Below are 24,374 nucleotides of genomic sequence, written 5' to 3' on the forward strand. Positions count from 1 at the left end.
CCGGGTTCTCACTTGCCAGTGTATTTATCTGCCCCCTTTCCCGGACTGAGCTCTGGACTGAGGATAAGACCTAGTCACGTTCACTTCTGTGCCCTTGTCACCCAGCATAGGGCCTGGCCTACAGCACACACTGTCTAAGTGGCTATGGAATGAATAAATGCGTGGGGGCCCTCTGGGTCCCCTGGCACTCAGGGGGCCTGGGGAGGCAGCACCTAGCTCATCGGCAGTAGTAAGAGCAACCATCACAGAGCCACGCACTTACGGCCAGATGCTCCCCACACATTATCTCCTGTGCTCTGCACGGTAGCACTGATTGCCTCATTTTATAGATGAAGAAACCTGGGTGCAGGGGCTGAAGTGGCTTGGCCAGAGCTGGGATTTAAATGCAGGTCTAGGGGCGCCTGGGTGGCTCAGTCGGTTAAGCGTCCGACTTCAGCTCAGGTCACGATCTCGCGGTCCGTGAGTTCGAGCCCCGCGTCGGGCTCTGGGCTGATGGCCCAGAACCTGGAGCCTGTTTCCAATTCTGTGTCTCCCTCTCTCTCTGCCCCTCCCCCGTTCATGCTCTGTCTCTCTCTGTCCCAAAAATAAATAAACGTTAAAAAAAAAAAAATTGAAAAAAAAAAAAGAAAAAAGAAATGCAGGTCTATTGGGATACCTGGGTGGCTCAGTCAGTTAAGCATCTGACTTCGGCTCAGGCCATGAGCTCACGGTTCGTGAGTTCAAGCCCCACATTGGGCTTTCCGCTGTCGGCACGGAGCCCTCTTCGGACCCTCTATCCCTCTCTGTCTCCCTGCCCTCGGCATGCTCTCTCTCAAATTAAACAAGCGTTAAAAGAACAAATAACAAATGCAGGCCTGTTGGTCTTTTATAAAGGGAAAAAAGGAAGGTACTGAATTGTGTATATGCGTATGTATACGCTAGGGCGCACATGTGTGTATATTTGCACTATGATGGCAGGAATATTGGCACTTTGCTAATTTTCTCGATATTTCTAGTTTCGTTTCAGAAGTGTAATGGGGAAAAATTAAAAACTATGTAGCCAATGGTTTAGAGAATTAATGTCAGACCGGGCTCTGTGCCCTGAATCTTCACTTAAAGATTCTTTGGTGCAGCAGGGAGGCCACATGATTCTGTACTTACTCCCAGGATGGAATCTGAAGGGCACAATGTCGACATTTCCTGATGCCCTTGTTTTCTAATCTGTGCTTTCCTGAGTTTGGAGACGTTTTCATTTTTATTCTCCTCCCTCCCTCCCTCCCTCCCTCCCTCCCTTCCTCCTTTTTTCTTCCTTCCCTCTTTTCTTCCTCTCTCTCTCTCTCTCACTTTCTTTCTTCTCGCCAGACAGTGAGGATAAAGAGCGAGCATTGTTTACATTTTTCCAGCACTATTTAAACTTATTGTACTTAAAAAAAAGATTAAATCATTAGGCTGTTGGGGTGTGGATGGGGAGGTGTGAGAAAACTCAGCTCCAAAAACACCCCCCCCCCCCACCCGTCTTTCTTACTTATATAAAACTTTGTTCTGAAGGCTTCTTCGGGGCCAAAGAACAAGCACACAAACAAAATCAGGTCGTAACCATCCTGCTCTCTGCCCCTTGCTCAGCTGGACCCTGGGTGGAGCCCCAGGACAAAGGTCTGGGGAGCACCCAGAAGCAGAGCCAGCACACCCAGGAGGGGGGCCCACGTGCCCCAGCTCAGGCTCCCAAGTGGAGACAAGCAATTGGAGGGAGTGGCCAGACTCCTCCCACCCCAACGTAGTGTCCGTGCTCAGAGAGGGGAGCCCCCAGTTCCCTCCTCTTTGAAATGGGGCCGCTGGGAGAACCCGCCGGGACACCCGTGGGCCCGGTGGGAGGGAGGACCGGGTTGGGCCAGGCCCTCCGGCAGTGCGGGCTGAACCCGGTCTGTGAAGATGGGCCTGGGGTGTGGGGAAGCTTTTGCAGGTCAAAAAGCATGTGTTTGGAGAAACCCTTGCTCTGTTCTTGGCTTGGGAGCCTCATGCCTTCTGCCTTCTGTGAATCACTTCTTCTTACAGCATTGCTGCTTTCCCCACCTCGTGTTGAAGTCATGTGAACCCCCCGTGCCAGTTTCTGCCTCCTCTTGGGCTGGCCGCCAACAGCCGCCTGCCCGTCCGTGCTGTTTTGAGGCAGTGTAAGGGACAGACACAGAGGCCAAGGGTCCCCCTCCGGGGACAAGGCCCTGCCCTGGACTTGCCAGGTTTCAGGCATCTGGCGTGAGGCGGTGGAAAGAGCTCTTGACTGGTGTCGGGAGCCCCGGATGCTTCACGGACCTGCCGCGCAACTGCCTGTGCCAACCCCGGATTCAGCTACCGCCCTGAGAAATGGGGCGGTATCTGGCCTGAATGTCACAAAGGGCCTTCTCGGCTTCGGGGTCCTAAGGGAAGGGCTGGAGCTGAGCTCTCTCCTGCCAGGCCCTCCCTCGTGGTCTCCCCCACATCCGGCCCTGCTCCCTGACAGGGTTCGAGGCACCGGCAGCTACTGGTTAACGCAGACCAGATGCAACCCTTTCCCGGGACATGCTCGGCGGCCTTCCTCCGCGGAGGCCTTGGGGATATTTGAAACGCCATGGAGTTTGGCTTTGGAGCCCAGAGTGGAAACCACAGCTCCATTACGCGAGCACATCTGATCTCCCTGGGAGGAGAGAGGCGACTGGCCTCAGAGAAAGAGAGACAAGTTGGAGGCCGCTGGCTCTCTGGGGAACAGTTTTGCTTCCCTGCTTATAGGATGGGGTCTGGGAGCCCCAGGGAGGGCAAGTCCGGCATCTGATCTTGGAGATGCTGGGTTCCCTAATCCTTGAGGATGGCGGCAAAGGCCAGGGGCCTCTAGAGAGGAACTTGAGTCCCCTATGAGGACAGGACATCCACCCAGGAACCATTCTGCCTCGTGCCACCCCCGCCGTGAGAGCGCATATATTGAAAGCTTTCGTGTTTGCCAGACCCCTCGTCAAAGAAGAAAAATTCCATGGAGAGGGAATGGCCGCCTCTCCCTCCTCCTCCCTGGGACGGACCAAGCAACTGGATTTGCACAAACGAGTGGGAAATGATTCCAAAGTCACTGCCTGTTAAGGCACCCCAGCTTCGATCACTGCCTAGTTGGGTCACTTTGGGCCAATATCTTACTGTCTCCAGCCCCAGATTCCCATTTGCCCTGTGGAAATAATAAGCCTCACCTTGGAGATGGGGGCTATAGGATGCACATAAAGGAGGCTCACAGAGGCTCAGTGGAGGTGAGTCACTGTTACTCCCAAATGACCTGGATTAATCCTCCTCTCCTGTTTCTAAATATTCCAAGACCATCGTCACTGCCCATCAGCACTGTGGTTGGCAGAAGTAACAGAGACACCCCCAGGGGTGGCTGCGGTCGGAGCCGAGGTGGCCAGTCAGCTGGGCTTCATGAGGGTAGCATCTCCAGGCTGGAGTGCTGGGGCAGGCACTTTGAAACTGCCCACACGCGGCCCCATCGTGACTCTTACGGGCAGGACCCAGGGCTGAGGCCATCTCTGTCAGCCCTTCCAGCCTGAGGCTCTTTCTCCCCAGGAGTGAAGGTTCAGGCAGGGCAGTGGATCCTCGAGCTTCTGCTCAGTGCCCACTCACCTGGGTGCTCTGGGCTGCTTCCTTGGCCATTTCTGCGGGGCGCAGGACTGAATTGCTTGGTCACTCAGCAAGTGAAACGGGGACAGCAGCCAGCCATGTTAGCTCCCTGGTGTGTGTGGGGGGGACGATGTTATGAGGGTAGGGAGAGTGGTCAGTGGTTTAGTCATATGATCCTTCCTACTGTCGTGGGGAGAGACCTCAGGCTCAGGGCATCAACCAGGGGTGGGGTCTAAGAGTGTGGGTGTAGCAGTTTCCCTGTAAACTTAAGATTTGTGGAAGGAAAGAGATTGCACTTGGTAACAGACCTTGAAATCGACATAATGAAGCCTTTTCTAGTCTTGCCAAACCCTCCAATGTGTCTCCATCCATGCCCCCCACCCTCCCTCTCATTCATTCACGCATTCGTGCAGCCTCTCACTCCATGAATACTCCACGAGCACCCTCTTTGTTTCTGGCGCTGGGGATACCACTCTGAGTATAATGCCTGCCCTCATGGAGCTTTCGGTCTAGGTGGGGAGAAAGACCTTAAACAATGAGTCGTACACATCGGTACAAAATTCACACTTAACAGGTGCCGGGAAGGAAAAGAACGGGGTGTCGGGAGAGCACCTGACAAGGGCCCCCTCCTCCCAAAGGTCAGTCCTTGCTGTGTGTCTGGCAGTGACCTAAGTCCTTGATGTGGACTTGCTGGATCCTTGCCACGTCCCTGTGTGCCACTGTCATCACCATCCTACGGGTGAGGAAACCGGGCGGACCCAAGATCTCAGTCGTTTATCCTAATTCTGTGCCGTGGGAGGGCAGCCCTCCCTCTTCCCTTTTCCACAACTGAAGAAACCAAGACTTTAGCTGAAGTCAAATGTTTTTCTCAAGGTCACAGAGCTGGAATGGCTGAGTTCCCTGGCTCATCTCCTCCAACCAACTTGGGACAGAATTTTTCCCCCAGTGGAGATAAATCAGCCACTTACAACTGGAAGCTCAATTGTATTTATGGCCTCACAATTTTTCACCCCTCCCTGTATTCACATGCTTTGCTCAGTAAATCTGCAGTGCTCTCTTACCCAGGGTAGAATGTTCTGCAGGCCTTGGCTCTGGGCTCAGTCCTGTGATTTGCTGTGGCTGATGGGATATTAGCAGACTCGTTGCAAGCCGAGGCTCCACAAAGCACTTGCGCATTTCCCCTCCTACGTTTCTTCTCTGCCACTGTCACGAGAACGTGCCGACTGGCTTGCCGAATGAGTAGGCCTGTGGCCCTGAACCAAGGTACCCCTGGCATCCCAGCCCAGGCCATTGTAGGTCAGACCTCCACGTGAGAGGCCCCAGCCAAGATCGGCTGGACCCCACACACTCGTGAGCTAAACGAATGTTTGCCCCTGGGGTTTGGCTCGTTTGTTACGCAGCATGATGGCAATTGTTGATGGATACTGATGTGTTTGAAGCCAATGTGACTGTAGATTGCAGATGATGAGCAAGGCTGGAGGTCACTACATAGCAGGGAAGGAAGGAAGAATTCTGAGTTGAGAGGTCAGGGAACGAGCCATCGAACAGTGACACGGAGCTGAATCTTGAAGGAGGAAAAAACAGGTGGCCCAGCAGATGACACAGACACAGGCATGGAGGTGCGCACTTGCACTTGTCCAAGGAACGGCAAGTCACCCAGTAGGGCTGCTACATGGAGGCAATGTGGGAGTGAGACTGGACTACCTGAAAGGCAGCTGCCACTGATTTCTCCTTGCCTGAGTGTATATGGTGCTCCTCCCAGAAAGAGGAGGGCCTGTGTCCCCTCCCCTTGAATCTCGACTGGCTTTGTGACTTTCTTTGATGAACAGAATATGGCAGAAGTGACTCTGTGCCCGTTCCAGACCTAGCCTTAAATGGCCTGGGGCCCTCTGTGTTCCCTCTCTCTTTTGGAAGTCAGCCGCCATGGAAAGAAACTCGGGCAGACAAGACAGGGATGAGGAACCATGCATGCGGAAGGCAAGGTCACATGGAGGAGAGCTGGAAACCCCAGCACAGGTGTGTGGAGAAGGCTTCTTGGACATTCTGGGCCAGCTGAGCCCCTGGCTGGACACAGCCACGCCGATCCCACGTGGAGCCTGGGATCTGCTCAGCTGACCTGCAGAGCTCTGAGCGGGGAGTAACCCAGTGTGATTTCAAGCACTGAGTGGTGGGGTGTTTTGTTACCCAGCAGAGATCACTGAGACAGGTGGCCTGGCAGATGCTAGTTTCTGGGAGTCTCTGGGACGTCTAACCTCCTCGAGAGCCCTGAGCTCTGTTCGCAGACAACTGACGAGGGCTTTTCTCCTGTTTCCTTCCTGCTAGGGAGGGTGAGGGGAGTTGTGTGGTTTCCCCACATCCCATTTTGAAGGCGCTCCTATGACAAGCTAATGGAGCTCCTAGATAAGAATGACAAGCTATGAGCTTGGACTCTGGGGTCAGACTCCGGGATTTAAGTCCCAGCTCTGCCAATTTCTAGCTGTGCGACTGACCTTGGGCAATTTACATAACCGCTCTGTGCCTCAGTTTCTTTATCTGTAAAATGAGGCATTAGATTCCTATGTGGATTAAATAAGGTAATATATCCAAGCTCTTAAAATAGTGCCTGACTCATCATAAGCCCTAGAAAAATATCATCTACTGTTTTATTGCTACTATTGAGGTTGCTGCTACTAGTAATAGGAGGAGGTGGTTCCAGGGCTTCTGAGCTGGATATTTCAGTGTTCTTGACCTGAAGGAGCCCACAGTCTCACCAACTCCAAGTAGAGCTGACGCCTGAACAGGTAAGTTACAATACAAAGGGGTGAAAATAAAAACAAGAGAATGATCGAGTCTGGGAGTGGTTTATTGTACCTGGGAATTAAGAAGACTTCCTAAGGGAGGTAACCATCGAGCTGGGTTTTGACGACCGAACCCAGTTTGCTGGCTTTATCAGTTCAGTTTACGCTTGGGTCTGAGTCAAAGCAACCACCACCACCACTGCCAAACAAAAACGGAAACACAAAAATAACAGTAGCTTCAACAAGATAGAAGTTTCTGTCTGACTCCAATAGAAATCTGGTGGCGGAAGGCCCAGGGCCCCTAGGGTGTCCATGGCTCTCCTCCTGGTGCAAGGTGGCTGCAAGAGCTCCGGCAGTCGGGCTCTTTAAGAACATTCCTAGATTTTGTACACCGCATTTACAAGCTGTTGGCAAGGCTTCATCCCACGGCCAACCTAATTGCAAGGGAGACTGAAAACATATTTATTCTGGGTGGCCTGTGGCCAGCTGGCTAAGAACTGGGTACCCCGTTACTGAGGAGGACTTGGGGAGCAGACACTGGAGGTCTAGGTTCCCACTAGAAAGAATGGCACATGCAAAGGCCTGTGTACTTGGAGCACACGGCTGGTTCTGTCTTCACAGGGCCTTCAAGGATCCTCACTCCTTCTCTGCTGAGACGTTCACTGGTTCATCACAGGCCGGCCTGTGGACTTGCACTTAGATCAGTGTCCTGCCAGCCAGGCACACCCACTCCCGGCTCTCCTGTTGCTCTGGAAGCTCCCTCCCACCCAGTGCATCATGGGAGACACCGAGATGCCCTTAAGGAGCTTGCGTTCACCGAGGAGACAGAGCTGCTGAGTGGAGGGGCCGCAGAGAGAAGGGCCAGAGCCCCCATCAGACCTCTGACCTAGGCCTGGACAGCCAGACTAAGTGGCTGAGAGGGCCCCCTGGGCCAGGGGAATGCTGAAAAGAAAGGCCAGGAGGCAGCTCTTAGGGCTCCTAGGTGACCCTTGAGGAGAGCTGTCCTGCTAGTTCTGGAGGTCTGAGGCCTCAAAGGCCACATGCTTGAGGGATGAGAGTCCTTGTCCCTACAGATGACATCACATGCATGCTGGTCGTGGCAGGTTGGGACCAGGGAGCCAGTGCTGTTGGAGAAGAAGGGAGCCACAGAGGATGGTGTCTTGGAGCAAGCGCTAGGAAGCACAGCCCCCACTCGGGGCCAGGAGGCAGGAGAGCGGGAGAGTCACAGGGCCCAGGTGTCGGCATGGAACTCCAGTTCTGCCTCGGACACGCTGGGTGACGTGAAGCCTCAATTTTCCCATCTGTAAAGTGGGGGTCCACTGAAGGGCATAATGAGGGCTCCGGATGATGGGTGGGAAAGGCCTTGGCAAGAGCTCAGGTGCCCTGCAGACACACGTGTTAGTGCAGAGATCTCTGAAGGAAGGCCTCCCCCAGGGCAGCCTCTCTTCCACACCATCACAGGCGCGGGGCTTTCAACAGACAGTACTGCCCGCCTACTGCCTAGGAGGCCCGGCCAGGCCTGAGCTTCTCGGGGATCCACCCGCCCCCACCCCGCACTTGCGTACCCCTTCCTCACCTCCCAGGCTCTCACATCCCCTCGGTCAGCGCTCTGGGTAGCGCCAGCAGCCAGCAGCCCGGCCCCGGGGCGGCAGGCCGGGATTCCATGCACCTGGGACGGAAGCAGAGGTGGCCTGGGGAGCCTGCGAGCCCAAGCGCCGGTCCTACTCAGGTAGGACTCGTCGCTCGCACGCCCACAGGGACCAGGCAGGCAGCCAGTGTAGAGAGCGGGTCAGAGGGTGGCGGCCTCCAGGCGCGTGGCCTGTGCCAAGCCGGGAAGCATGTGCCCACCCGGTCCAAACGCAGGGTCTTTATACACGGTCCTCAACGCACCGCACTGGAAAGCAGAACCGCAAATCGGAGGCTTCGTGATGGGCTTTCCTGAGCACAGTGTCTGCTGCGTACGCGTTCGCGGGGAGGGAGGGTCTGTTTTTCCCCCGAACCGGCGACATCAGTCGGTCTGGGAGAAGTGGCCACCTGCTTTGCTTCTGGGGGTGGAAGGCGGGTGGGGGCCCAGGGTCTGATTGGGTGGATAGAACATGGAGCCTACAAGACTTTCTTTCTTTCTTGTTTTCTTTTTCTTTGCCTGGTGTTGCCCCTTTGCTGGCACTGCTCCGCGTCATCATCAGCCACACGTTTCCAGCGGGATTTGCCGCGTTTCTTCGCCCCAGGTGGCGTGCACGTGACCCACGCCGAGCCAATCGGCGTCTTCTGCAGGGGATTTGCAATCAGGACCCAAAGACTTCAGCTGAGGCCACCTGGCTTCACATCTAGAGGCCACGTCGAGCCGGGAGCTGTTGACAGCTGTGCTTTCCGCTACCGACCGGAGGCGTGAGCAGAGCCAGGGGACAGCGGCAAGGTAAGAGAGGGAGGGGGCCCTGCTGGGCACCCACGGGGCTCTCAGCCCCGACGGCACCCTTTCCCGGCCCCGACTGGGTCCTGCTCCGGGATTCCAGGAGACACCCCCGGGGCTCCTTTCAGGAACTTCCCTGCCCCCCGCCCCCCCCCCCCCCCCCGTTTTCTTTTTCTTGCCATAGCTAGCTTAGGTGAGTTTCTGTTGCAATCAAAATAATCCTACCCGATATAAAGAAAAGCACAGTGCGATCTCTTTGTATGTGACTCACTGAGCCCGCAGCTTCACTTGCATTATCTCGTTAATTCCTTATGATGACTGGGAGGCAGGTGTTGTTCTTTCCATTAGACAGATGAGAACACTGAGGCTCAGAGAGACTAGGTGACGTGCCCAGAGTCACGCAGCTGACAGGCACTTGAGTCTGGGCTGGCTGATTCTAGGGGCCAAGTGGAACTCCTCCTGGGCACTTACGACCCACCCTGCTGTTAGGGGTTGTGTTTGAAAGTCACTGGCCTGGGAGTTGTGCTGGACCTCACACACACAGTCCATGATTCTCTGGGCTTATTTGACTCTGTTCTAGTAACTATATTTGTGCATCTCGAGAAAGAGCCATGCTGGTTAGGCTTTACGTTTTCAGTACTGGGCTGGGGGCCGCCTCCTTGGGGAGTCCAGGTAGAGCCCGGCCCAGCCCTAGTCCAGGCTGGCTACCAGAGAAGACTGATATCACATCCTGCCACAGCTCTGAGGCCTGCCTGTGAGTCATGGACCTGGGCCGCCTGGGGCAGAAATGGTCCTCCCCCAGACCCCAAACCTAAGCCAGCCCCTCTGGGAAACCTTTCAGGGCTCAGGTGGTGTGACATTTTCTCTGTTCTCCCTCACACTCCGTTTGCCATGGCCCCACCTCAGGACTCAGGAGCCCTTGTTTGGGCTTTCCTGCTGAACCACCATGTAGGACAAAGCTGGCCTCTGTAATAGGCTTGGCTCCCCTCCTCCCCAGGGGTGAGTGGTTGCCCTTAGAGGGTCAGATAGAGAAGACCTAACATTGGCTGGGTCCTAGGAAGCGAGGGGTTCCTAGGAGAGGTAGCGGGAGACCTGGCCGTTCGGGAGGCTCTGGGAAGACTCTAGGTATAGGCCTAGCCGTGTGCAGACAGGTAGGCTCTCCAGAGACGGGACCAGCCATCCCTGCTCTTTGAAAATCTTTTAGAAGTTCACTTATTTGAATTCTATGAAAGTACAGTTTTCAGAAGAAGTGGAATCATGCTCTATGACATAAATAATTTGTTTTTTACCCCACTGAATAGATTACGGACATTCTTCCAAATGAACGGAGGCCTGAGTTATTCTTGTTAGTAGTTGCCTGACAGTCTATAGACTGAACAGCTCAGGGAAAACTCAGGACTGGTTTCATTGTGAATGTAGATCTAAGAATTCTAAGTAAAATATTAGCAAAAGGGGGGGGTGCCTGGGTGGCTCAGTTGGTTAAGTGTCCAACTTCTGCTCAGGTCATGATCTCATGGTTTTGAGTTCGAGCCCCATGTCAGGCTCTGTGCTGACACCTCAGAGCCTGGAGCCTGCTTCGGATTGTGCGTCTCCTTCTCTCTCTGTCCCTCCTCCGCTTATACCCTGTCCCTCTCAGTCTCTCAAAAATAAGTAAAAATGTTAAAAAAATTTAAAAAGTCCAGAGCAGACAAGGCTCCAGGGTCCACCACAAGTGTTAGACCATGTTGTCCCAGCTAGAGACCCAGGGGCCCAAGGGCAGTGTTGGGGAGAAGCTGGTTCCCAGAGGCCTCCGGGGCAAGTCCACTCCCTGGAGGCCTCCTGCAAGTCTCTGTGACCAGTTCTATATTCATAAGTTGGTGTTCTTTTTCTTACAAACAGTCCTTGAGTTGTACCAGCCTCAGGCCCCACACCTGGACCCTCCCCTGACTCTACTTCAGCGTGTCCCCCCTGGATTGTAACCCTTGTGCCACCTTGACTCCCCAGCAGCCCGCCTGGCCGGGCAGGCAGAACGGACTGTGAAGTGAAGGAATGAGGAAAGCAGAGGGACGTGACTTGTCCAAGGTTACTCTGCGATCGTTGGCGGAGTCCAGACCAGAGCCTGCGTTTCTACCCACGTCGCGTGGGGCCCCGCCCACTTCTCCAGGCAACCGCTTGGCCTGGTTTTTGCCCCCATGACATCCAGGAGGTGCTGAGAGCATAGAGGGTTGAGTTGCAACCTTGGGGAACTGGAGGGAGACCCAAATGGGGGCAGATGTCCAGGCTGCCCCGTGTGTGGACCTGCCGGCTGTGGAGACATAGAGAGGACAGGCTTGGCACATGTGCCCCTGCCCTCCATCTGCAGCCTCTTAGGGTCCCTGTCGCTAAGGGGTCTGGGAGCCACATCAGGGCAAGCCCACTGGCTCCAGCCCTCTCCTTGGCTCCTTCAAGAGCACGTTGAGTTTCTGACACCTCTGGGGCAAGCTTGAACAGGCGGTGACAGGGAGAACAGGTGACAAACATGGCCCCGTGCCTCCCTCTCTTGGGCTGTATCGTATTAAATGAAAACAGCAGCTTGGACAACAAGATGGCCCCATTTTTATAAAAATAAACATGTACTCATATGTGTGTATTCTAATTTTCCCATAATGATTATGTATTACTTGTGGAAGGGCAGCACAGAGCAGTGTTTAAGAGCCAGAATGGGTTGGGGGGAGCGCCTGAGTGGCTCAGTCGGTTAAGCATCTGACTCGGGCTCAGGTCACGATCGCATTAGGTTAGTGGGTTCGAGCCTCACGTCAGGCTCTGTGCTGACAACTTGGAGGCTGAAGCCTGCTTCCAATTCTGTGTCTCCCTCTCTCTGTGCCCCTCTCCCCCCTCTCTCTCAAAAATAAACATTAAAAAAAAAATAAAAAGGGTCAGAACGGGGCTGGTCTTCCTTCATTCTAGCTGTGTGTGTGTGTGTGTGTGTGTGTGTGTGTGTGTGCGCGCGCGCAGGGTGGCAAGTCACGTGACCTCTCTGAGCTTCAGGTTATTCATCTGCAAAATAAAGTGCAGGCTCCTTGTCGGACCCCACCCAGGGATCATATTTAATACCACTAGTTATGGGGCCAATTCACCTGAGAAGCATACAGCACCAGGGTTCCTGCTGAAAATATTGAGCCTGGATCTAGTCATGAGGAAACATCAGACAAATCAAATTGAGAGACACTCTGCAAAGCATCTGGCCTGGACTTTTCCAAAAGGCCAATGGCATGAAAAGACGAAAGAAAGCGAATAAAGGTCTGGAGAATGATTCCGGATTAAAGGAGATGCCAAGGGTGGTCCTTGATCAGATCCTGGGTAGGACAGGGAAGCTATAAAGGACATTATTGAGACAACTGGGCACATTTGCATACAGACAGGACATTAGATAAGAGTATGAGGATGTTAAGTTTCCTGAGTGCCATCACTATATAGGGATTGTGGGAAAATATCCTCATCCTTAAGAAATAGTTGCTGAAATACTTAGGGGAAAATACCGTGATGTCTGCAACTACTTCTCCTAAATTAAATAAATATAAATAAAATATGTAAAATATAGATAAAGTAAATGCAGCAAAAATTAAGTTCAGTTAAATTAATTAAATGCCCAGCACAGGGCAGATCTTGATAATCTGTAATCTATAATCGATAATCGCAAGCCACTGCTTCATCCAGCCTAGAGCGGCCTCTGCCCTGCCTCCTCCCTAAAAGGCCCCTTTTCTTTCCAATCCCCACCCCCTCACCAGAGGCCCCTTTTCCAGAAGAGGTGGCCACCCTGGAGACTCTGGGAGAATAGCAGGAATCAGCCCGTGGCCTTCCCCTGAAAGTCAAGGCTTCCCCAGACTCAGGCTCCAAATAGCCTCATTCCACCTCCATCCACAGGTCCTGGGTCCCCATTCATATGCCATGGGCTGTCCTCTCCCTTCTAATTTGCTCACACAGTCCTCTTGGCCTAGAATGCTATCCTTCCTTTTCCTAGCACCTACATCCAAATTACCCTTCAAAGAAAGCCGTCTGAAGTGTTCAGAGACCCACCCCTCTCCCAGCCCAACGAAGAAGCATCCTTTCCTGGAGTGACACTTTTCCTGTTAATTCCGCTCTGCAATGCCCTCGTCACTCTGTTGCCTTCATGAGCCTTGGAGGCTCCAATTTGCACAGCCCGGACTGCAACCCCCATTATCTCTAGGACACACTCAATGCCTGAGCCCTGGCAGATGCTTTACGTATGTTTGTTGACCATAGTTTGGGTTGCCAGTATGAATCTGCTGCCGTTTTGGAGACTAAATACATGCTGGTGTATCCATATAATAGCATACAATGCAGGCGTCAAAAGAATGACATAGATTGGTATGGAGCAATCTGAGATATAATAATAAGTGAAAGAAGCAAGGTGCACTGTCGTGAATGTAGAAAGCTACTATTTGTGTAAGAAGAAAAGTATATATGTGGTACTCGCAAAGGCTGTCCCAGGAAGCAGAAGGGGAGCTGGGGAGACAGAGAGGGAGCATGAAGTTTTACACCTGTGCCATGTGTATGTGAACGTTTGAGCATATTTTATGCTTTATTTTTTAAAATTTATTCTTAGAGAGAGAGGGAGAGAATGAGGCGGCGAGGGGGAGAGAAAGGGGGGAGAGAGAGAGAGAGAGAGAGAGAGAGAGAACCCCAAGCAGCCTCCACGCTGTCAGCGCAGAGCCTGAAGCCGGGCTCGAACCCACAAACTGTGAGATCACGACCTGAGTGAAAACCAAGAGTCAGACGCTCTACCGACTGAGCCGCCCAGGTGCCCCTAAAGAAAAATTATTTTTGCCACTAGCTAAAATGGTTAAAAGGGTAGGTAAGGAAGACTTTATTCAGGAACATTGGGAGAGGTAGGAGGACTACCACAGTAGGGGAGAGAGGTCGGGCTCCACCCTGAATACAGCGAAGACGGCTGGGGCTTTATAGACAAGGAGCAGGGTGAGGGGGGGCAATGGATGGAAAATCACGAAGAGTTGCCATCAAGGGTAGGGGCTTCTTACTAAACCGACTTGACAGGATTCTTGTTGAAGGCAGGAAAGGGGGATCGGATGTCAAGGGTGGGGCACCTTGCTAAACTGATTTAGCAGGATTCTTGCTAAAACTGGGCTGGGCAGGCCAAAGACAAGGCCCAAGGATGAGGCCTGGTCAAAAAGAGGCCTCCAAGGAGCCTGTCTGAAATTTGGTCAAGGAAAGAGTCTTTGTCGCGTGTTAGAGGATTTTGAGAAAATTCCCCTTTTTACAGGCAAGGAAATGGAAGCTCGGAGAAGCAGCCATTTGTCCGAGGCCTGCTTTCGTCCACCTCTTCCGAAGGCTCAGCGCCACGGCTCCTGCTGCGTTTCATTGGCCCCCTTGTCCACAAGTCGCGGGTAAAAGGCCCCAGGCTCCAGTCCTGACACTGTCACTGACTCACTGCCATGTGACCCCGTTTAAGTCCGGCCCACCTCTGGGCCTCTCAATATGACCCAAGAACTAAGCTACTAGAGTCTTCTGGCTGAGCCATGGAAGCTTGGGGGGGCCGGGGTGGTCCAGGCCTAGGCTGGGCAAGGCAATAATTAGCTGAGCGCTCTTCTGGAATGTTAAGTACCCGGCCCTGGAATGCAGCTCCCGCTGGCTACAAATATCAACCCCTCCCCATGGGACAGGCCCTGCAGGGAAGATAAAAATCAGGGTGTGCAGACGCTGGGGACCCTGTCCTAGGAGTCCCTCTGCCGGGAAGCGCAGTCCTCTGACCTCTCCCAGGATCTTCCTCCGTCCACAGCTCCCTCCCACTTAGGGCTTCGCCCGGAGTGGTGGGGAGCCCAGTGGTCCTGCCTCCTGGATTTAATGCCCTTGTGTAATCCCCTGGTCGGTGTGGGCTAGACTTAGTGACTGACTGCCTTTCGCAACAGAATACAGCAAAAGTGATGGGTCGTCACTTCTGATATCAGGTTACCAGAAGACCGTGGCTTTCATTCTGGGCACCCTTCTGCTATCTCTGAATGAAGCCAGCTGCCATGTTGTAAGCTGCCCAGGAGAGAGGCCCAAACGGCAAGGACCTGAGTGGGGCCTCTGGCCAGCCACCAGAGAGGCCAGCGAGGTTAGTGAGGAACCCAGGTCTGCAGTCCAGCAACCCACGAGGCCCCAAATCCTGCCAACAAGCATGTGAGTGAGCTTGGCCACAGCTCCATCCCTGGTCGGGCCCAGACGACTGTGGTGCTGGCCGCCAGCTTGATTGTGGCCTATGAGAGACCATGTGGCAAAGGGCCAGCTGGGCCATGCCGACTCCTGCCCCATGGACACTGTTAAGACAATAAATGTGTGTGGTTTTAAGTGGCTGACTTTTGGGGCAATTTGTTATGCAGCATTGGATAACTAATACAGCACACATCAATCAAGTGCTTGCAGTGTGCCTGGCCCCTTTCCCATCATTCTTTCCCCTGCCACCCCTGGGAGGCCAGCCCACTTCATAGACATGGAAAGTGAGACTCAGGAGGTTCTGTGACTTGCCCAAGGTCTTACGGCTGGAGAGCTATGAAGCCAGAATACAGTCCAAATCCAACTTCTCCAGCCATAACCCCCTTGGAAAATAGGGGCATCGTACCTTCAACTTGACAAGGGGTTTCACCTGTCTCGTTCTCTTTGAGTTTCATACTCAGGTAGGCATTATGACTCTATTTGCCAGGTGAGGAAACTGAGGCCCAGAGAGGAGACTGACTTGTTTCAAGTTATACGGAATATTAGTTGCAAAGCTGCAATTAGAACCCAGGGTCTTGAGTTAGGGTTCAGGGTTTTTATATATCACACACCAGGCTGCCTTCCTCCCCGCCTCCCCAGCAAGTCCTGCTCAGATAGAATCCTATGGAATGGGAATCGCAAGACAGACTTCAGTGATTCTCAGCCTGGTTTCCTCAGGGCTTGAGGTTAAGTACCCTTTGGGAGAGCAGCTTTGCCATCTAAGTTTGGGGCCTGTGGCCTTGAACCCGGACCCAGACCCTACAGAAGCCTGAATAGTCTTGGGCTCAAGAGAGAGAGTTCATCCTCAGATCCTAGGGGGACACGGTCTGACTGTTCTCAGACATCCTACCTGGAGAAGCCAGGACAAGACTAGCAAAGGCTCTGCCCCATGTGGTGGGCCAGGACAAATTTGGTGCCCGGCTGTCTCCACCTCTAGTCGGGATCTGGGATGCCAGATTTGGGGGACTTGGGCCCAGGCAGAAAGATGGGCAACATGAACAACATACTAGAGCACTCATCAGATCCAGATCCACGCTGAGATCCACTGGGAACCTGTGTCCCGCTTCTCAGCCTACAGAGAGCCGTGGTTGGGCAGGACTGCACGGTGTCAATTAGGGTGTCACCGCACGCCAGGATGCTCAAGGGAGACTGCCATGACTCTACTTCCTGTTACTAGAATGCTTTGGACCGAGAGAATCTCCCTACAAAGGAAGCTTCCCTCCCTGCTTCAAGGCCCAGGCCCCACTCCCAGCAGTCGGGCTGGGACATCATGAACTGTCCGAGCCGGGAAGCACCTTAAGAACCATCTGGCTCGCCTCCAGCTCCCAGGACCAAGCTCACCAATAACACCTAAAGACTCAGAGGCCCGGGAAGGGAACTCCATTTGCCTAAAGTCACAGAGCCTAGTCTTCCGGGGCCAGGATTAGGACCAAGGTTTTCCGACTCTCAGTGCAGTACACAGGGCCCTAGGCTAGTACCTCTCAAATGTATGCTTGTATCAGAATCTTCTGGAGGGCTTATGTAAACACAGATATGTGGGCCCCACCCTCAGAGTTTCTCATTCTGCGGGCCTGGGTGGGGACTGAGATTTTGCACGGCTGACAAGTTCCAAGTGGTGCCGATGGTGCTGGGGGAGGATCACACTTTGAGACCCAGTGCTCTAGACCATCTGTCTCCCAAATGGCTCTCCTGATGGTGCCCCAAAGCTCGGACCAAGGGCAATTTGCAGAGTCCCCAAGTGCCTGTCTAGGCACCCTCTCCTTTGAGGGAGTGGGGTGTGGCTGAAAGAACCACAAAGGGCAGTGTCGTGTCTTGTTCATCTTTGCAACAATTTGCCAAGCAGCTTCCATATTTGCTGACCCATGAAACCCACAGATATAAATGACACACCCCAATTTATAAGGAACCATTTTTGGAAAAAAAAAAGGAACTTCCTTTTGTGATAACCATACTTAAAGTATTTTACTTTGTTCAGGTCATCGGGTGTTATGTGCAAGAATATTTTAAAGAAAACTACCACTAGGATGTGAATAGGAGGTGAAACGATGATCTTCGTTGCCATGTTTTCTGTTTCTATGCTTCACCGGTAGAGGTGGTTCCACCCATCACTGGTGGATCTATCCACACAGACACAGATTTATATGTAGGTACAGATTTGGATACAGACGCAGGTGCAGATTTAGATGAAGATGCAGAGGTGAGGCCCCTAAGGAGAAAGGACATGCTCCCTCCTGCTCCTCCCCAAAACGTGGGTGTGGTGAGGGGGCCAATTTGGACACAAGATGGCAGACAACAAGGTAGAAGGGGCCTGGGGGCCCGGACAACCTCCTGGAGTAGGACCACTGCTCCAGTCCCGGACAGTCTACTCCTGGGTCATCACAGGAGAGAGAAGTAACCTCCACTCTGACATGGCTCCAGTAGATCACGCACACATGCCCCCCAGCAGGTGACAGGCTCCTTGAGGATAGGGACAAAGCCTCCGCCTTTTGTACCAGAGCTCCTAGAACATAGCCTAGCAAGTTTCAGTGTTGGTTCTGCCCTTCACTGGCAGGTGTCCTGGGGCAAATGACCTTCCTGGCTGTTTCCTCTTCTATAAAACGGGACTGAGAAACGTTCTCACAAGATTGTTGTCAAGCTTAGTGAGATGCTATGTGTAATGCACTTAGCCCTGTGCTGGCACATAATGGGAGCTAAATCACTGGTGGTTATTATCAGCTATTAGTTTTCAGAAATCTGATCCTGTCCCCTCCCACCCTGTTTTATACCATTGTTCCCCATCTCCCGTGAAATAAAGTCTAAATTCGCTACCATGACTCATAAGACCCTCTATGCACCAATTCTGCCCACCTCCCTGGTCTCATCACTTATACTTGGGACAATGCAGCCGGACAGAGCTGCTCTGGCCTCCCCTGGTCCTACTCTGGTCCAGGGAGCTGTCCTAAGGTCAGAGTGAAAGGCAAGCAATGTGCTAAGTCCAAATGACACTTGAAAATCTTTTAACCTGCCCAAAGGTACAGAGCCCAGTACCTACCACCTCTCAGTAAATGCAGAACGGTTTCCCTCCAGTGCAGAAACAAGTGGCTGTATCTTCAGCTCAGCATCAGAGTAGCTGCCTCGTGTCTAGGGGCCTCACTGGATCAAAAATACGTGTCTGTAGTCACTGAAGTCACATTCAGAACGAAACGTTCACGCGGTGCTTCTTTACAGGCGGTCCTGTGACATGCACTGTTCTACCTCTGAGCCTTCGCACATGCTGTTCCTTCCACTCCCAAATTCCTTTCCTGCTTCCTCCTCCACTTGGCCTGGCCAATCCTTATTCCTCTATGAGGTCTCCGTGCAGGTGCTACTTCCCGGAAGAAATATCCCTAACTACCTGCAGCCCCATGCCCCGCCCCCAAAACTTAGTCCCCTAAAACTCCCCTGCCCTGTGCAGCAGGCCGCCCACTGTATATATCAGTGCAGGCCGCCCATTGGATTTTACTACCCAGTCCTTCCTTCTTTCTTATTCATAATGCTCAGTCGCCAGCGCCTACCACACACAGAACTAGGTGCACAGAAGTGCCCAGTCAATGCCTACGATGAATGGGCCCGCGCGTGAATGCTGGAAAAGGTCAGGAATGCCTCTGCTTCCATCATCTGGCATCCTGGGGAGGGCAGGAAGGGGACAGGGGCCACTGTGGGGGCCTCTCCTTCCCCATCGTCCTTCCAGACCCTTTCCCTGCCCAACAGGGCGCCACTGGCCTGTCCCACACCCTCTCTGCCGCCTGCCCAGTGACCTAATTATTGTTTTTTCTTCCAGCCCCGCGGAGGGGAAAACAGAAATTCCTGGTGGATGACACAGGCCCGGCGGCCGCCTGAGAGCCGAGCACGGGACCGGCTGGGCCGGCTTCGCCCGCCCTGAACCCGCCGCCCGCCCCGCCATTAGGGCCGCGGGAACCCGTCATCAGGCTAAGTACAGAGCGGGCGGCGGGGCGGGCGGCCGGGAAATTGCCGGTTCCCGCTGACCCGCGGGGCCTGCGGGCGCCCCGAGTCTGGGGGCTCGGGGCGGGCGGGCCGGGGGCTAGGGGAACCTGGGGGGTCACGAGCCGCCCGCGGCCCGTTCTCCTGTCATTACTCCGGGGCAGCCTTGCTGGGCAGGGGGCGGGGGGCGGGGGGCGGGGGGCGGGGGGAAGGGTGGGGGGCGGCGCCAGGCGGGGGCGGGGGTGGGGCTGGAGGAATTCGGAGCGGCTCGGCCCGGGGTGTGGCTTGTGAGGCTCCGGGCCAGAGCCTGGTGGCCACACCTCGGGACAACCCCCTGCGAGGGCTCTGGGGGCCGCAGGCATCCCTCCCCTTTTCTGGGCCCTGCCCCCACTCTTAGAAGGAACACTGGGCTTGGAGACAGACCGCCAAGGGGTCAAAGGCCCCAATCCTGATGGACTGCTTATTCTGCCACTCCCCCTCCGGGGGTCTTTGATGCTGGAGGGAGCCCCAGTTCCCCCATCCATGAAATGGGTTAACAACAGCTACGGAAGAAATGGGATGTGGGCGGGTCAGTCCTCCCCCCCACGCCTTGCAGATAATAGATGCTCCACTTTCTTTCACTTATTAGGGGAAAAGGCACCCAATCATGCATGCCTTCCACAGCGAATATTGATTGCACAGCTACTACGTGCCCTGCCCCGTGTTAGGCCTTCGGGTTATAGTGATAAGTAAGACAGATAAAATCTCACATTCTTAGGGGAGATAAACAATAAAGAAATAAATAGACACGGCAGACAAGATAGTGCTTCAGAGGGTGATAGGTGTCATGGTGTAAAGGGAAGAGGCACGATGGGAGTTGGAGGGGTTGTTCTATTTTAGGCTCAGTGGTCCTAGAAAGAAAGTCTTCATGGTCAAATGCCCTTTGACCTGAGACCTGAGTGAAGTGTGGCAGTGAGCGAGGCAATTAATTATCTAGGGGAAGCCTCTTTGGATAAAGCACACAGCAGGTGCAAAGGCCCTGGCTCCTCGCCCCCACCCCTTGCCAGCAGAAGGTAGTGTCTCAGGCTTCTGGGCTCCTGAAGGACAAGACTGCTCCTTTCCTGCACCCGTCGGCAGCTCTGGAGTCAGACAGACCTGAGGTTAAATTCTGGCCCTGTTACTCACTGGCTGTGTGAGTAACAGTCACCTTGCACGAGTCACTCAATCTTTCCGAGTGCTACATGTCATAAACCCAGAAGGCATGGCCAAAAGAATGGTCTGTGGGATCCCTGAGAAGACCCCAGGGATGGGTGGATGGGTCTCTTTCTGAATTGGTGTGAAAAGCGGACTTACCCTTGCCCCGTCTTGGTGTCACGGGCAGACAAGTAGTAGAACAGTGAGCAGCTTGGACAGACTCTGGGCGATGGTTCCCAGCTAGCAGTCTGATGTTGGTAACCTGCATCTCAGAGCCCCGCGTATAGAAAGAGAAGCAGTGGATCACAGCTCCCCATCCACCTGCCTGGACGGCCCAAGCCTCAGCCCAGGCAATCAGTGAGGCTCAGAGAGGAAACGTCCAGCAAGCCCCCGTCAGGGCAAAGCTGTAACATTGGCAAATTTCATATTTCATGTTCTCTTATCTCTTCTCTCGGTTCTGTCTCCTTGCCTTCCCAGATAAATTTTCTCCTCCTTGGGAAAGGACAGGGGGTCAGCCACTTTACTCACACCCGAGGGAGGATTTCAGTCCTCAGAGATGCTTCTGACATGCTACCTCATTTGACACATGGGGAATCTGAAGCCCAGAGAGGGCAGAACTTGGCCAGAAACACACAGCAGTCCTGGGATATGAGAATTCATGGCAGCGACCTCTGATCGAGGGCTGTTTCTTCACTGTACTTCATGGCCAACTTCCGCCCATCTTATAGAAGGAAGAAACTGAGGCCCAGAGCCATAACATGAATCAGCAAAGGCTTTCCAGGCCAGCAGGTAGCAGTGGGGAATGAAGAATGTCTTCTAGACAAGGGTTGTGGGGGATATAGGGACCTTTCTGGATCCTTCGTATCATTCCCATCCCCACCTGTTTTAAAGATGATCCCTGAGCCCCCACAATGAAAAAGGCATTTGAGGAGGTCTGTGGCCGTTGGCACCTGCTCCTCACCCAAGGATCCTAAATTCCCCTTATCCTGCAGGGCCCTCCCAGAAGGTGCCCAGATGCACACTGTTGTTGGCCTCGTCCGTCTGGCTCGCGTGAGAACTTGCTTTGACGGTTGGGCCATGGCAGTGTCTGGAGGTCACCACGATCGGACTGGGTTCTGCCTCACCCTGCTCAGGGGTTCTTGACCAATGCCCTGTTGGGAGCCTTATTTCAGAACTTGCACATCAGCCTCTGCGTCTGCACCCACAATACCCTCTCGGCCTGCGATTTTTGCCACTAACTGCTCCACTAGTGGCTTCTCATTCATTCATTCATTCATTCATTCACTAAGTATTTCCAGAGAGCCTTTTGGGTGCCGGGACTGCTCAGCACATTGAAGGTAGAGCAGAAAACAAGGTGGTGAGGCCTGGCTCTCTCATAGAGCTCACATTCTATGATGGAAGGCAGGCCCAAAAAAGCAAATATACACAAGCTGTTAGGTCAGATGGGAGTTAAGATAGAGTTTAAAAAAGGGGACAGCCTGCGATGGGGGCGCTCTCTTAGGTTGGGTGACTGAGCAGAGACCACAACCAAGGGGGGGCTGCGCCACGTGGTCATCCGGTTCTGAAAGAGGGAGCTGAGGTGGAAAGGCCGCGAAGCAGGGTATGCTTGGCATTTTCAGGAAAGAGCAAGGAATACCATGCGGCTGAGTGATGGGGAGGGAGAGGGAGGCAATGAGACTGGGGAGCAGAGGGGGTGGGCTGTGGCTGCCTTTGTGACTCCACAGTCGCCCCACTTATTCTGTGTCTGCCTCGGGGTGGAGCTGTGCCCTCCGAAGACAGCCTGGACATCCCCAGCAGCCATTTACAAAGTAGCCCATCAGAGTCACCCCTTTCTCTCCCCTTCTATTTGGTTCCCTCCACCCTGGCACCTCCTTTACCTGTTCTAGAAAGCAGAACTGGAAAGATTGGCAGGAACGCTGACCTCTCCTGAAAAAGAATTTGGAGTCAGAACAACCCCCGGATTCCAGACCAGTCCTCACTACTTGGTAATTGCACGAGCTTGGATCAGCTGCTTAAATTCTCTGAACCTCCGTCTCCCCATCTGTAAAATGGGACTCCATCTACCTACCGCCTAAATAGCTGTGACAACAAGTATATGCCCACCCTCTGACCTAGCAGGCACACTCCTAGGTACATAGCCAAGGGAAATAAACGCGCGTGTCCTAAAGGCACTAGGAGTTCCTAGGGGTTGGTCACAATAGCCCCAAATGGAATCAGCCCCAATGTCCCTCCGTAGAAGAGTGGCTGGAAAAGGTATGGTATCATTGTGCCCTGGCACATCCCACAACAACAATGTAAACCATCGATAGGTGCCACAACGTGGATGAATCTGGCGTTTCGTTGGGTGAAAGAAGCCAGGCGCAAAGAACAAGTACATGTTATTCCGTTAGTAAGTTCAGGAACAGGCGGAGCCAATCTTCAGTGAGAGAGGCTGGGATGGCAGTTACCCGTGCGGGACGCTGACTGCAAGGGAGCTTCAGGGAAACTTCTAGCATGGTGGAAGTGTTTTGCATCATGATCTGGTTGGTGTCACACAGGTTTATGCGTATGTAAAAGTTCATCGAACTCGGGTTCCATGAAGAATTTGAGGTCGGTGTGCATGGTGCTATATGTACATTCTATTTCAATAAAAAGGTAAAAAGAAAAAACGTCCTATACCGCCTAGAGAGCTGGTGAAGAGCAAGAGAGAGTGGGCAGGGGAGTCATGCCTGTCTCAGGATAGGCGCCGGGGAACATTCCCTACTTCCCCAGTGCTTTCTGCAGGACAAGGAATGCCCTCTGGTGCCCAGGTCCCTGCCTCGTCTGTCCTACCAGGGACTAAACGTCCCTTAGGGCCGGATGATGCTGTGGGGGACAGCTGAGAAACAGAACGGGATTGCAATTCTTTTTGCTTTTTGCCTTTTAGTTTGTTTTTTTCTGTTGCTTTGCTTCACGACGAGAAAACGATAGTCTTTATCATTATGGAATGTGGCAACTAGCTGCAGGTCAGGTCCCCAGGTTGATTGTGTGGTAGAGACTCGGAGTGAGAAATGCTCAGCTTTCCAGGCCTGGAGCCTGTGACACAGCATTGAGAGCTACCCCCTCCCTTTGAGATGAGCAAGAGTCCCCAGAGCACGGCAGGAGGACCCCAGGGCCACCCTGCAAGGTAGCGGCAGGGCCCCAGCCCCCTATATCCCATTCACCCACATCCAAGTGCCCCCAGGATCAACTGGCTGGGGACGGCTACCCCACTTCCACCCTTCCACCCTGCGCCAAGCCCAGAGAGGGCAGTTGACTTCTCCAAAGCCACACAGGAAGTCTGCAGCCGAGCCAGGCAAGCAGAGACAAGGACGGGAGGCTGAACGCCTGGGCCACCTGCGCCACCAGCCAAGCTTCCCTCTCATGCTCATGGGGACTGGGCTCCTCCTGAGCAAAAGCTAGGAGTGGCCTCCTGTGTGGCCTCCTGCTCTGAAGAGGAAGGACTCTGTATTATTAATGGGGAAGTACTTTTGTTATCAGCTTGGCATGGAGTGGGTACTGTGAACCCCATCTGCCGGGTACTGTGCCGGGTACTGTGAACCCCATCTCTGCCGGGTACTGTGAACCCCATCATCTGATCCTCCCCAGGGCAGGGCCTCCATAGGACTGGAGACTCCTTGCTCATGGGCGCCTCGGGTCTCCACTCTCCTGCCCTTCAACATCGAGTCTCGCCTCAGGACCCCAATACCCCCAAGGCTGCCTAGGTGCCCCCTTATACACCTCCTACTCCAGGCCAGGCTCCTTTGTAGGCCTGGGGTGCAGGCCCACGTGGGTCAGCGTGGGGTGGATCTTCCTGTACCCTCTTTCTGGAAGCTCCTATGGTCACGAGCCTTGTCTTTACTCCTGTGCCCCCTACACCCATCATACAGCCTGTCATAGAGTGGACTTTTGTGACATGAAAGAGATGACCCAGGATGTCATTTGAAGGGCTCTAGGAAGAGATTCTAGTGCCCCCCCCCCCAACCCCATCCCCCCTATATCCTCAGGAGCCACAGTCTGGAATTCCATCGAGAGAGTCACATTCCTTGACATTCTCTTCATGGGAATAAATCAGAGGATTAATTTATTCTGTTCTTGGGCCCAGAGGCCTTAGGAACTTTCGAGAGTCAGACTGAAGATATGAGTGGGGAGGGGTCTGCCAGCCTGTTCCTCAGCCTCTGGCAGGAAGGCTGAGACCCCAGAGAGGGGCTGACCTCTGG

At 53.7% G+C, this 24,374-nt stretch overlaps 2 long non-coding RNA genes across 2 annotated transcripts; one reads left to right on the top strand and one right to left on the bottom strand.

The window, feature by feature from the left end:
• Nucleotides 1-401: 401 nt before the first annotated feature.
• LOC147580281 (uncharacterized) lies at nucleotides 402-15,120 on the top strand. Its single transcript, XR_015252730.1, has 3 exons — nucleotides 402-8,112; nucleotides 8,570-8,799; nucleotides 14,054-15,120. It is a non-coding gene; the product is annotated as an uncharacterized LOC147580281 (long non-coding RNA).
• A 7,398-nt stretch (nucleotides 15,121-22,518) lies between these two features.
• LOC147580282 (uncharacterized) lies at nucleotides 22,519-24,021 on the bottom strand. The gene is made up of 2 exons (XR_015252731.1): nucleotides 23,896-24,021; nucleotides 22,519-22,775 (listed from the first exon to the last, which is right to left on the bottom strand). It is a non-coding gene; the product is annotated as an uncharacterized LOC147580282 (long non-coding RNA).
• Nucleotides 24,022-24,374: the final 353 nt, after the last annotated feature.

The sequence above is a fragment of the Puma concolor genome, chromosome B3 (genome assembly GCF_028749965.1).
Source record: "Puma concolor isolate L17-30 chromosome B3, mPumCon1.1.hap2, whole genome shotgun sequence".
In the NCBI taxonomy this organism is placed as follows: Eukaryota; Metazoa; Chordata; class Mammalia; order Carnivora; family Felidae; genus Puma; species Puma concolor.